The sequence below is a fragment of the Corvus kubaryi genome, unplaced genomic scaffold (assembly GCF_017639235.1).
Source record: "Corvus kubaryi isolate FWS band 111438036 unplaced genomic scaffold, C.kubaryi_AGA036_p1.0 37357, whole genome shotgun sequence".
Classification (NCBI taxonomy): Eukaryota; Metazoa; Chordata; class Aves; order Passeriformes; family Corvidae; genus Corvus; species Corvus kubaryi.
The window spans coordinates 4,804,617-4,819,366 of NW_024581117.1; the positions used below are offsets into that span (position 1 = coordinate 4,804,617).

The 14,750-nt window shown below is 40.4% G+C and overlaps 1 long non-coding RNA gene across 1 annotated transcript; it reads right to left on the reverse strand.

Moving 5' to 3' along the window:
• Positions 1-1,137: 1,137 nt before the first annotated feature.
• Positions 1,138-14,330, reverse strand: LOC121667231. Its single transcript, XR_006016970.1, has 3 exons — positions 12,357-14,330; positions 10,583-10,682; positions 1,138-4,243 (listed from the first exon to the last, which is right to left on the reverse strand). It is a non-coding gene; the product is annotated as an uncharacterized LOC121667231 (long non-coding RNA).
• Positions 14,331-14,750: the final 420 nt, after the last annotated feature.

A 14,750-nucleotide genomic window follows, 5' to 3' on the forward strand; every position in this document is an offset into this window, starting at 1 on the left:
GAACGCAAAGCAGGCACCAAACTTGAAAGAATATCAAGAAGTTTATTAACAGACCTAAAAGAGGGAAAAAAAAATTATACCACCTTCAGAATTCTCCTCCTCCTCCCACCTTCCTCCCTTCTTCCACTGACAATGTAAAAAGACAACCCTTCAGATGTTCAGTCTGTTTACCACTTCCATAATAACCTTGTTTAGTCCATTTAGAAAGTCTCTTCTTGCTCGTGCTATGAAAACAGTATCACAACGAGACAGCCGCCCACTTCCAAATATTGTTCAGTCCATTTAGGAAGAGGAGTCTCTCTGCCTGCATGGGAGTCCCTTCCCCCGACTTGCAGCTTTTCCTGCAACTGCTTTCGAGGGTCCACTCTTGAAGTTTTTTGGGGGTACAATTTTAAGGTTGAGCCGTTCAGAAACAAAAACAGAGGCCCTTCTCCTTCCCTGGGAGCAAAGGGTCTTCATCATCTTCATCTTTAGGACTATCTCTGGGAGCATCTCTAGGAACTGAGGTTTCTCCTTTCCCATTTGGAGCAAAAGTCCTCATTGCTTCCATCTCTCCCTGTTCAAACTTCTCATGAAATTACAGCTGCGTCAGCATCTGCCTATCTCAGCTCAGGTGCTTTTGCTCACAAGTTGAATACTCCACCCCCCATATCTTCATGGAATTACAACAGGATACTCTGATATATCATAGCTTCACAACAGAATTTCAGCTTTAAGCATCTCCTCTTTCTCTTCCCTCAGGTTTTCAGCTCTTCACAGCAATAAAAGGGTTAATCTCACCTCGGCCTTGCAGCTGGAATGTTGCTTATCGAAGTGGAGAAGGGGGAGAGCCGAAGGGGGAGAGCCAAGCCGCTCCAGCTGCCCACGGCAAGGCAGTGGGGGGGGTTCCACGACTGGAACAGGTCCATGGCTTCAGGATGGCCGTGGCCCGGCCTGGCCGGGCCCGCTGGCCCCCACACGGGGCCCGCAGCCACCTGTCCCAGCACGGGAAATGAGCGAGAGCTTGGGGGGGAGTTTGTCTATTCTTAAGTGTGGATCACAGAGGCGGTCACAACTTTAAATGGCTTAAAGAATTGTCCATATTCAAACTGGCCAGCTGATAGGCTCTATCAGGTCCCAGAGGAAGCTGTAAGCACCCCTTGGCAAGGACATCCCTTCCGGGACTACGCTTGCTAACCTATGACAACCTCTCAAATAAAATTTATATCAATTTGTTTTCTAGATAAACAAGGCAGAGAAGAAAAAAACCCTCACATCTCTGTAATTACAAGCTCTCTATGATTTCCTGAAGTGCACTTTAATGTATCTCAGGAGCTTTAACATGCTGTTTTACAATTGGTCATCTTGCCTTGCTTTAGCCAGTATCTTCAGTAATGGATAAGTTTCCATCTAGAGTACAATCAAAAACCTCATGTTACTTTTCTGAGCACTATGCTTATTAAAAAATTGTGTTTTGCAACTTCAGCTTAGTGCAAAGCTAGTAGCTGAATAATGTTTATTAACCTCTTTATGTGTCCATCCAACCAGATGCAAGTCTGAGGAAATCAAGACCAGAAACATGAGATCCAGGCTTAATGAAATTAAACCAAGCTACTGGTGGGAGGACTTTTGTAACCTGATGATCATGCTTTCCAGGTTGAAGGTGCTGGGTCTGCTCATAAAGGAAATTAATAGATTTGAACTGAGGGTTCTGTCATGACGACTGAAAAGCTTAAAATATAAGAGCTAGAGTGTGGGTAGAAGGTCTGTTAGTTGTTTGAGCAGTTGGCATTAGAGTATAATGATGTCAGCGTTTGAAGAAGAAGAAACAATGCTTTGGAAACTCCCTCTGACCTGAAGGAGTGGTGCCTAGGAACGTGGTGTATCAGCATCAGTTTGTCTGTATTTGTGTACATATTTGGTGTTTCAAGCCAGGCTGAGCATGGCATACACTAGCAAAAGCCAAGAGAGTTCTCACACTTTCAAAGTACTGATTATTTATTAGTATTGATTGGCCTGACAGTCAGTCTACTATTAAAAGTAGAAATGTGTTTAAGGCAATCAATGATTTTTAAGTAAATACCTTAGCAGTTACCTATATACAGTATGTTCACCCAAGCGTGAATTAATTTAAAATTTTTATTGCACATTCTAATCACAGAAGGTGTATGTGATCTGAAGGTGCAATCATTCATAAACTCTTAATCTCTCTTTATTTATAAAGGAAGACAAAAATTACCTGCAGATGATCGTTGTACATTGGCAGCAGGATTGTATCATTTGCATGCACTGCTGCCAGGAGGCACAATGTTCCTTTTTCCATATTATGAAGTCTGGATTTGCTTCATATTTCTCATAGACATAGAAGTTAAATAAGTAAACGGCAATGACAAACTACCTAACAGGCTGTTTAGCTTTAACACATTCAAGTCCAATCCTGGAATTTATGTAATCTGTGAAAAAGGAAGAGAAGAAAAAGATTTTCTTTTAAAATATTTAAAATTTTTAGCAGAAGGCGGTTCCTCATGGCTCACTGAAATAATTTAAGGCTTACTAAATTACTCTTCTGGTAAAATTAAAGCAGACCTTCATGATTTCTCAAATCATACTGAGTTTGGACAGGAGCTATAACAGATTTTGAAAGAGCCTTTTAGTGTTCCAGCAGCTAATTAATTAAAAAATAATTTTGGGATAGGGAGTCTGCATCTTGCTGAGGTATTTTTCTGAATCACTTTTGGCTATCTTTTAGGTGGGATTCTTGTTGTATAGATCACAAGATTTAGGAAAATTCTGAAAATTCTAGCAAAGAGCATTTTCAAAGAACTCAAACTATGTAAGTTTACTAACTCTCAGTATTTTTAGCTACTCTTATGTTATGGCAACCATATACTTCCTCTGTACAATCTGTAGAAGGACTGTAACATGGGAAAAATGAGGGACATTTATTCTAGCAAAGCCGTTTTGAATGCAGCATACCTTATTTCGCTGGTGCAAAGACAAGTGGTAATAATATAATGGCAACCAAGTGCATCAAATCACAACTCAACAAATGTTGCCAGCTGGCTCTTGAAAGACTTTCTAGGGTATACATTTCTCCATGTTTTCTCCTTCTGTCTGTGACCTCAAAGCCAATTTTTACAAAGGATTTTATATAGTGTAGCTCAACATTTGACAGCTCAGATCCTTTCTTCTCCAAAGAGCCTGGTAAGGCTTTTGCTGGTAATCAAGAAGACCCTGTGGCTCTTTTAGTTAAGCATGGGAATAACTGATAGTGGCTTTAAAGATGCCTGGGACCTAGCCTTTTAAGATAATAGACATGAGGAGATGCCATGTGATTCTGTTATGAAAATGATCCAGAGTGACTTAAGAGCCAGCACAGAAGGCTTCACATGGAGAGAAAGCTGCATTAGCTGTCCTCAGTGACTGACCTCTAACCCTGCTGGGGCATTTCTTCAGGGGTGAGACAAAGAAGGGCAGACATCACACAAGTCTGTGGCAAGTGGGGTCAACATCAGGAGCCCTTCGTGAGAGGAGAGCAGGAGCAATGGTAGATACCAAAGAGCAAGAGCTCGTCTCCGAGTTGTAACCTGTCTTGGGAGAAGAGGAAACTGAGGGTAGGACTGAGGAAGAAGACCAGCACAATCACAACAATTAAGTGGAGACTGGGAGACTTTTCAAGGGTGAGAGCCCACGCTTTGCCCCAGGGAGAGGAGCATGCTCACAGAAGGAGTGTATGAAGGGATAAAAAAGGGATTCTCATTACATTTCCTTTAGCTATTACAATCCTTACAATTTTACTTACGCCATAAAGAAACAGATTCTTCACAGAATGTGACTACTAAGAATTAAGGGGTGTAAGAAAAATTCTGATGTGTCAGTTCTGCCACAGACCACATATTTCTTGCCAAAAATCTGACAGGAAATCTAGTATTATTCTAGCAAACTATCCTAACCACTCCTCTGTGGCATGAGTGACCTAGTAAATTTGCTGTGCCCAGCAGTGGGTAGCCTAATCCCAGCTTAAAGTGGCTCCTGCAAAGCTGCTGAAAAATGAGGCCATGCAGTACCTCACTAGACCAGCTCTGTGTAATTTACATTCTTCCTCTCCTCCTTATTCTTCACAAGGACCCTTGATGCTCTTTGTCTATAGAGAGCAGCCAGTCTTCTCCATCTCTACCTTCACTTGCAGGACATGCCTTTGATGTCCCTGCAAATCACCCTTTGTACAGGGATTGTTGGGCCTGTCAGAATTACAGTCCATGCCCTGAAAAAAAAAAGAAAAAAACTCAGAACCTTCAGAAACCCAAAGTTGCAGCACTATATTTCAGCAGATAATTTCAACATTTACTATTCCCAGCTATTTTTTTATATAAAAGATTGATTTGGAAGATGACTAATAGAACTTCTCTCCTTAAGTAAGGCCTTTAGTTGCGGGATTTGCAATTCAGTTACAAAACTCTGATGTTATTACCACTAGTGTGTCTGTCAGAATTAAAAGTTATTATTGTCTTTTACTTAGTATGTAAATTGTTCCTGGAATGTAATAAGAACTCTGTTTTTCTCTTACAAATTAAAGCACAAGATTCCCAGCCAGCTTGATTTTCATTTGTTTTAGCTATATTACCCCAAATATATTACAAACGTATTACCTGTAAGAGAGATGAAAATTTGAAAGTCAATACAGTGGTCTTTCAGCATGAATCATTATTAGAAATTAGTTAGAGTTTACCTGAATTAGAAAAGACACATATTTATTGCTGACAATGTTTAGCAACTACATCTTCAACAACAACAACACCCTTTTTTCTGCCTTGGGACATGACAGTGTGTTTAAGAGTGTCTAACGGTGCTGTGGTATAGCTTTGGAATAAAAAAATAAGAATTTTTCTGTCATATAAATAATCACTTACCCACCAGGGAAAGCTTGATAGCAGCAGGATAGACAGAATCCATAATGCAGCTAAATAATTTTATCATTATTCCCAGAATTGTTTACTTGTAAGGAAGTTATACATGACCGTGAGTGACAGAAAAGGAGAGTTTCTCCCCATGGACAAGATCTGCTGTAGCCAAGGTAAAACCCACAGGGCCCTGTCTGATGCTGCACAAACGTGGGGTGCCCAGCATCTGAGGGGTTGTAAGATGCTTCTCACTACCTATAATCCTCTTCTTATTCTGTCTTATTAAAGCAGATGCCTTATTAAGCCACCTGTTGTTGGGCTTTTCTCACTGAGATTCAGAAATATCCCTTCTCTGGCTCTCTCTCACCTCACTCCACCTTCCACCCCTGTGCAGAGCAACTCCTAGCATAGCTAGCCAATAGCTCTAGAGAAGTTGTCTTGCTACTTCTAAAAGGTGTATTTGTCATTAGAACTTCAAATCAAACTGGCTCAGTTTTTCCCATCACACAGCCACCCACAGCTCAGCTCCAGACAGCCTGAACCAGATTCAGCACACACATGGAGAGGAACAGATCTGCATCCCATCACAAAGTGTTTGATCTATCCACTTCTTTTGCGCATAAACATTTGTGAGTGTAACAAATCACCTTGTTATCAAAGTTCCCAGATGTGCTATGTCCTCACTGAGCTGGATGCTTGCAAAAGGGGATAGAAATTGTTCAAATAGGAGTATCTGATTTTTTTTGAGGCCAGTCATATTTTGGGAGCAGTCTTTGGCTCAGTAAATCTGTATGCGTTCAAATGCATGTAGAAATAGATCTTCATGTTTAGTAGCATGTTTAAATGCTGAATATTGCTAATATTGAAAAGAGCACAATCTTAGAAAAGGGGACTCAAATTGAATTTTGTCTTCTACATTTTTATGGGCTCTCTTGCTTTCCTTGCTTTCATAAAAGTCTTTTTTGTATTTGGACAATGCCAGGGTAAGGTGGAAAGCAGTCATTTCTAGTTCAAGCACTTCAGATTGTTAAGTACTGACTTTTCTGAGCTCTGAAATCCTTGAGTGGCAGCATTAACAATGCATTTCTTTAGAAGCTTAGCATTTACATATGCAAAAAATGATGAAATTCCAACCCCAAAACTGGTGAGAAAAGCTGTCCTTGCATAACATCTGATGAGGGGCTATTTTGAAGATAGAAGCCAGAAAGCGGAGTTTACAACTATTGTTATTTTTGATTGTTCTTCAGCAGGCACAATTTGGGCATTATAAGATGGGAGAAAGCAGTCAAAACAAAGCTAAATATGTGTGCGTTGGACTCCGTCTTCCAAGAAAGTTAGTTTTCTGGTAAGGTAAGTATCTTTTTATCAGGTCCTTGGGGTCACAAGAAATGAGTACACTAAGAACACACCAGTCTTGCAGACACAACTTCCAAGATTGGTGCTCCAGCTGGGAAATCTGCTTTAGTTTGAAATTTGAAGGCACAGATCACTAGCTATCTTAGAGTATATGGTTTGCTAATTTTACAGGAATGAAAATCTGCCAATAAAATAGAATAGAATACTTATGTTGGAAGAGACCTACAGCTATCATCTAGTCCCACTGCCTGACCACTTCAGGGCTGACCAAGAGTTAAAACACATTGTTAAGGACATTGTCTAAATGCGTCCTAAACACTGAGAGTTTTGGGCCATCAACCACCTCTTTATAAGCCTGTTTCAATGTTTGACTACCTTCCTGGTAAATAAATGCTTTCTAATGTCCAGACTGAACCTAACCTGACACAGCTTCCCATGCATCTTGTCACCAGATCCCAAGCAGAAGAGGTTAGCATCTCCCTCTCCACATCCCCTCATTAGGAAGCTGTAACAACCAATGAGGCCACCCGTCAGCCTCCCTCTCTCCAAACCCAGAGGCCTCAGTAGCTCCTCACAGGACATGCCTTCCAGCCCTTTTTTTGGCTGGCTGGTGCTGCCGTGTCTGATGCAGCCGGGATGGGGTTTGCCCTCCTGGCTGCCCGGGCACACACTGCTGACTCACACTGAGCTGCTGCCCACCAGCACCCCCAGATCCCTTGCTGCAGGGCTGCTCTCCACACACTCCTCTCCCAGCTTATCCTTGTGCCCAGCTTTCCTGCGTCCCAGGGGCAGAATCTGTAATTGTTCCTGTTAACCTTCATGCCACTGATAATTACCCAGTGCTCCAATCTATTCCAGATCCCTCCCTGAAAGTCACACTAGGTTCTTCAGCCTTGTAGTGACATCCCTAATTTGGGTCCCAGGGAGGCAACAAATTGCCATCAATAGAGGATCTGGTCTGCAAACAGGTGTTTCCGTTCCATACCACAAGGTACCACTAATACCACACCTTGCTGTTGTGTCTGCTTGCATTGGTCCTAATGCAGCTTATGTTGCAGGGGATATATAGCTTTAATGATGACAGTATCACAGCATAGCTGGGGGGCTGTCAGGCAGCTCTGCAGACTGGGCAGTCCAACCCCCTGCTGAAAGAGGGGAGCCGGACTGCTAGAGCAGATTGCCCAACACTTCTGTCCAGTTGAGATTTGAATGAGGCCAGGGATGCAAATACTACAACCTTTCTCGAAACCTCTTCCAGTGTTGACCACCCTTACTGTAAAAAAAAAAAAAAAAAGAAAAAAAAGGCAGCATTTTCTTTTGTTTAAAAGGAACTTTCTATATTTAAATATATAACCATTGTCCTTTTATTGGGCATCACTGAGAAGACTACTCCTCAAGGTTCTTTACTCCTCCCTTGCCCATTGAGCTAGGCATTTTGGTTTAGAAGGCTATCAGGCTGATCACACATGATTCCCCTTCACAGGTCCATGTTAACTACTTCAAGTCACCGTCTTGTCTTTAATAGATATGGAAATTATTTCCAGGATTGTGTCCTCCATCAGGTTTCCAGGGACTGAGGTGAGGCTGAGAGTCCTCTACTGCCACGGGTCCTCCATCTTGCCCTTTCCGAAGACAGGAATGACAGTTTCTCCTTTCCAGAACCCAGTAACCTCTCCCACTTGCCACACCCTTTCAAAGGGAATTAAAAGTGGTCTCATAACAACATCTGCCAGCTCTCATCACACTTATGGGTACAACCCATCCGGCCTCATGGATCTGCATGTGTCTACTTTGCTCAAACACTCCCTAAAATGGTCCTCTGCACCAAGAGGAAGTCTTCCTTGCTTCAGATTTTCACACAGGTCTCAGGGCCTGGTGTTCCTGAATATGGGCCCTACCAGTAAAGACCAAAGCCAAGGAACAGGTGGGTTTTGGCTTTCCTAATTCCATTTGTGCACATTTGGGCAGTATCTCTTTCCTTGTTCTCTTGAATTCTTCCCTTATGCCCACGATTAGTTATGAGTTCTTTGTTCATATTTGTAGGTATCCTGCCATCTGTGCTTTAATTCCTGCATGTTCTTGAGGTAATCCTTGGACATCAGCCAATATAGCTGTTGTAGTTACACCTTGCACATTGTTAGCCTTAATTATAGACATTAGGGATTTTTTTATTTTAAATAAAGGAAAAAAGAGAAAATGGTCACAGCCTTTGAAAACCAGCAAAATTATTATCCATATCACTATTTAAAATAGCAGAGAAGAAGTCTTCATTTGAGGGGTTTTTTTTACATGAGGCGATCTTGATAGTTCTTAGCTTAAAATTTTTACACTTTTAAAATTTAAAGACTGGAAGATTTCACCTTTTAAGTTTGTGCAGTATTTGGAACCTGATAAAGTCACCATTTACTAGTAAAATACACTAATCAAGCAATAAATAAATAAATAAAAAGTTTCCTTCCTGAGTCCTGGTTTTCCCCAAGGCTCAGTCTTGGGGCCTTGATCTTTATCAGCAACATGGGTGAGAGGATTAAACTTCAGGAAGTTTACAAGTGACACCAAGCTGGGTGGGAGTGTTGATCTCCTGGAGGGCAGGAAGGCTCTGCAGAGGGACCTGGACAGGCTGGATCAATGGGCTGTGGTCAGTTGTACAAGTTTCAACAAGGTGCAGTGCCTGGCGCTGCCCTTGGGTCACAACAACCCCAGGAAGTGCTACAGGCTGGGGACATAGGGCCCCAGCACAAAAGGAAAGCATGATTCAGCAGTGTGCCCAGGTGGCCAAGAAGGCCAATGGCATCCTGGCCTGTATCAGCAATAGTGTGGCCAGCAGGACCAGGGCAGGGATTGTCCCCCTGTAGTTGGCACTGGTGAGGCTGCACCTCAAATGCTGTGTTCAGTTCTGGGCCCATCACTTCAGGAAGGTCATTGAGAAGCTGGAGTGAGTCCAGAGAAGGGCAACAAGGCTGGTGAAGAGTCTGGAGCATAAGTCTGAGGAGGAACAGCTGAAGGAGCTGTGGTTGTTCAGCCTGGAGAAGGGAGGTTCAGGGGAGACCTTATCACTACAACTCAATATTCTGTGATCTGGAAAGAAAGTAAATTAAATGTTTCAACTCTCTACAACTACCTGAAAGGAGGGTGTAGCCGGGTGGGGGTTGGTTTCTTCTCCCAGGTAACAAGTGATAGAACACGAGAAAATTACCTCAAGTTGCACTAGTGGAGGTTTAGATTGTATATTAGGAGAAATTTCTTCATGAAAAATGTCAAGCATTGGAACAGACTGCCCAAGGAAGTGTTGAGTTACCATAACTGTAAGTATTTAAAAGATGTGTGGGTATTGCATTTGAGGACATAGTTTAGCAGTGAACATGGTGGTGTTCCTGAGTTGACAGTTGGACTTAATGGTCTTAGAGATCTCTTCCAACTTCAACAATTCTATGACTCTGTGGTTTATGATGCAGTATCAAATAAAATAACAAGAAATGGAACGATAGATGAAGTTGAATTGAAATACTAGGACACTGTGATATTGAAAAAATTGTAAACAAGGGAAGATAACATGTGAAATTTTTGATTTAAATCAGTATCTAATGATGAGATATATTTTTAAGGTATCTTTAAGTATCAATTTACATTTTTATTTTTTGTGATGTAAGTATAACTCACATGTCAAATTGATATTATTATCTTTGGAAGTGTCATTTTGAAGAACATCTGAGGGACAATAAAATCTTTAAGAGAAGCCTACATTTTACATAAAGAAGGTAATTATTTAACAATTAAATAGCATTGGATTTGCTAACCTCTCCTCTCCCATAAGCTCAGAAATACCACAGAAAAATCTGCTGTTGCATAAGGGTATTACTCATTCTGGCCACCTGCTTTAAAGATCCTTTGCCAAATCTCTTCATGGTCAGTTTTGAGCCCTGAAATGAACAAGAATTAAGAAGCATCACTTCTTCAAAGGATTTTTATTCAAAAGGTGGGGAAAAGAGTGTTTGCAACTTCATGTTTTGATTTTTGCTGTTTAATAGCACTTAGTACTCACAGCTCCCTTTCAGTTCACTCTTACAATACCTGCACATATTTAGAACTTCTTAAACCCAGGCCATCTTTACTTAGTATCTTATGGAAGAGAAAAAACCCCAACTATTTGAGCACTCTCCAGACACCCAGATTTGAAGTCATTGACCACACTGTTAAAAGTTTTTCATGCTATAATGGCAATACCTTGCCCAAATAATTTATCTGAAATATTTCATTTTTTTACCAGACAGGAACATAGCTGTGTTTCATGACACGGGTAGGTATAGCTCTAAAAATCTTCGGAAAATAAAAAAGTTTATATTTACTCATTTGTGCCTCATCTCTGTGTATATGACAGCAAGATGGATCCATTTTCAGTGCTTGCACACAACCTTTAACAAACTTCTTCCAGCCAGGTTCCTGCTCCTGTGATGAGGACAGAAGGATGATAGAGTTACACTCTACTTTCTGCTCAGGAAAAGAAACTTCAGTGCTACCAGTTGCTCTTCTTGTGAAAGTCAGAATTATTTTGTCTGGGACTGCAGTGACAGCAGTACTTTGCCCCTTGCAAAGAAAAATGCTGCAAAGCAAGAAAGAAATCTAATCATGGAAAAGAACCAAAGAGTCAACACATAATGATCAATTCTTCAATTACCTAATCAGCTATACAACATACCATATGGGGATTTCCCTGCCCTTTCCAGTATGGTACATGAATAAATAGCCTCTTTAAACAAACACAACTAAGATGCATTCCAAGTGCACTCCAAGAACAAGTGGGTCTTGTTAATGAAAGAGAATGTAGTATAACACATGCTTGAGGAGGATCTCTTTCCTTCTTAACAGTGGTTGTCTGATTAACCTAGATGTGTGCATATTTTAAATACACAAAAAAAGAAAAAAGAAAATTGATTAAATGTAATGCTATAGTAAACAGGAGGCTTCAGCACATAGGTCTACAGTAAAACAGCAGATGGTAAAGGTTAAATCTATTTATTAACAGTCACTTGGCAAGGAGACAGGAAAAGAGAAAGAAAAGAGACAAACAGATGCCAGGTGTAGTATAATAACACTTGATATAATAGTTCCACTAAAATATGTTTAATTTTCTTGTCTCTCTTAGCCTTCCACCAGAAATTTTAAGAGTCTACAGTTTCTGATTAGGAATTTTTAAAAATATGCACAGTGCTTACTCTAGGATGTGCTGAATAGCTGGTTTTCTACTGCTGAAAACAGGAACATTTTTATTACTTCAGTGGAAAGTCAGGGACAAGAAGCAGTGCAAAGTCATCAAACAGTGATGGGCAGCTAGTTTGCCGTGGCAAAGCTGGGTAGCTTAACTGCTTTTCTGTCTGTTAACTGCTTTCACACTAAACTCCCTCCCCGCTTTGTTTATTGTAATGCTGCCCTGTAGTTTTTTCAGAATTAGGATTCCATTTTTCACAGGCATCATTCTAGTTTTCTCTGTGAAGTTCCTGAAAGGATTTTTTAAAAAATGGTTTTAGTATTTAACTTTGGTTTTAACCTCAAAGTCCTAGTGAACAATACAGTGGTCTATGTGTTCTGAAGATAATTATCCTGTTATTGTTCCCTTTAAAGATCACTAAAATGGCAGTGCGTTTTTTTTAAGGCAATAAGGCTGTTAGCTCTGGTGTTAACAATATAGTCATCATCTCACTGGTTTTTTCCCTCCTCTTCTTTGAAAGGTTTGGAGTCCATGGGAAACAAGCTAGCTTGATCACAGTAAAATCAAACTAACCTCATACCCTTTTGTAAGTGTAACTTTAATTCTAAGTGATACTGATTATAGCAACTGTATCCCTGCCATGGTCAAAGTGAGCTCCTATTTCATGTGGTATAGCACTCTGTTATTGTTTCCAGATAATGCGGCCTCTCTTTCACACGGCAGCCTTTTCAGGCAGCTCCTTGTTAGTGCATAGTAAGAGCTGAAAAAACCTGCATAAGTCTCAGACGACCTCTTTTGCATTGTAAAAAAGATGTGTGGATTGATAAATACATTAGGATGTGTCATTATCCATTATTCAGTTCTACAATTAGTGAACATCTGGCATGGGGAAGATGAGATGCTTATTTACTTACCATCTATATTAATGTTGATTTCTAGCAGGCAACTGAGACCATACCACTTTCACCTGTTTAAAGGAGGCAAATGTGAAACCAAAATAATTTAACTAACATTAAGAGATACAGATTTAAATGTTATATTTAAAGATTGTGTATTATATACCTATTCTTAAAGTAATATTTATATGAGGTTTCTTTATGGACTCGAAACAAGACCAACAAGGATTGTGAAGGGTCAGTTTATTTCAAGTTTGCAGAATAACAAGGTCAAGAGGTATAACACTGCAGGTGAGAATAGTCAGATAAAAATAAGTTTGTTTTGTCTAGCTGGTATTATCCAGTAGAGCTGAATCACGCTGATTTTCAAATATAATTATAAAAAAAACCCCAGCCTTTTCTATAAATTGCAGTTATGAAAATCTGATAATGTTTGTTTGACCTCTGTTGTCTGTGGATTTGTTCTATGTCTTTGGTCTCCAAATTTAACACCTTTCCATTTTAATGTGCAGATTAGATATTTGAAAGAAACATATGGACATGCCAGGTTTGCAAATCAACAGTAACTTCTAAAGAAATGAAATGTTGAACAAAATTAAGAGGAATAGCTTTTTGTTAAGAACAGCCATTTGAACCTCCAGAAATTCACAGCTAAGACTGCAAATAAAACAAGTGGCATAGATGAAAATACTAATTAGTTAGGCTAGTCTTCACAGAATAAAGGAAGATTGTGCACAAAGTTGTGGATTATTTTTCTTTAATGTGTGCAGTGGTGTGTTTTTCTCAGCATCAAATGAATTTCTGGATGATATATTAAAAGCAACATAACCTTTACATACCAAGTAGCATATTTAACAAGAACACTGAACTTTTGACCCATATATGTCAAAGTAACCCAGTGAAGCTGCACAAAACCAAAATACACCCAGCAGAGAAAAAGAATGGGTTTCTACTACCTACACAAGCGAAGAGGAGATAGTGTTCTACCATGCTGCTAACCATCTATAGATGACTCTTGCACTTTACCAAATACTTATTTTACAAGTGATTTTTCAAAGCAGACTGTTCCCATTTACAGAATTCTTACCCTTGAAAGATCCCTACTTTTCTGTCTGCAATTAGCATTGCTAATGTTGTTTTGCTAGGTTCTTTCATTCTGATTTTCTTTCTGTCCTTGTATTTTTTTTCTTTTGTTTCTTTTCTTTTTAGCTTTCAATGCTTTTCATCTTTTTTATCTGGGATTGAGAACTTCCTTATGATGTTTGCCAACCTTGTCTCGCTTTTTTTCCATTTGGGGTATGCCCTCTGGATGCATTCTGTTCTAAGAGAAAACTTACACTCTCATCCTTTTACATGTACTTCCATTCTTTTTATCCACATGAATTCTCCTTCTAAGGAGACTGTTGCTCTGTTTACTTCTAGGCCTCCTGTGTAGTAAGCACTGCCTGCTTACACTGAAGCAAGTTCAGGATAATCCACTTAAGAAGATATTTAGAACTTAAATGTGCTCAATAAGACTGTATTTATCTGTACTCTTGCAGACAGACTACACTTGTGAAATTGGTGTAGCTACATGGTAGGACAATGTCCAGACTATGATCTGACACTACATGTCGGTCCTATTGTAATCCCTCTCTATCATGTGATACAGAACAAGGATGATTTCAGCTGGGGCCCTGAACAACAACAAGCTTTTGAAAAAATTAACCAGAAGATTGTTCATGCAGTAGCCCTTGGGCCAGTCAGGACAGGGCAAGATGTGAAGAACATGCCCTACACTGCAGCTACAGAGAATGGTCCTCCCTGGAGCCTCTGATGAAAAGTACCCAGGGAGTCTCAAGGCTGACCCCTGAGGTTCCGGAGTTGTGGATACAAAAGAGTCCAAGGCCAGCTATGCCCCGGCTGAAAAAGAGATGGTGGAAAGTTATGAACGGTTTCAAGGTGCTTCAGAAGTTATTGACACAAAAGCACAGCTCCTCCTGGCAGCCTGACTTCCAGTGTTGGGCTGGATGCTCAAAGAGAAAGTCCCCTCCGCACATCATGACACTGATGCTGTGGGGAGTAAGTGAATCACTCTGATCACACAACGAGCTCAAATAGGAAACCCCAATCACCCAGAGATCTCGGAATTCATCTCTAACTGGCCCAAAGGTGAAAATTTTGGATTATCATCTGAAAGATGAGGAGGACAAGAAGGTTACACATGCTAAGGAGGCCCCAACGTATAATCAGCTACCTGGGAATGAAAAGCGATATACTTTCTTCACTGATAGTTCCTGCCATGTTGTAGGGATACATTGAGAATGGAAAGCAGCTCTATGGAGCCCCATGCAGAAAGTTGCAGAACCTTTTGAGTGACAAGGTGGATCAAGCCAGGTTGCAGAGCTGGAAGCTGTCCAGCTGGCTCTAGGT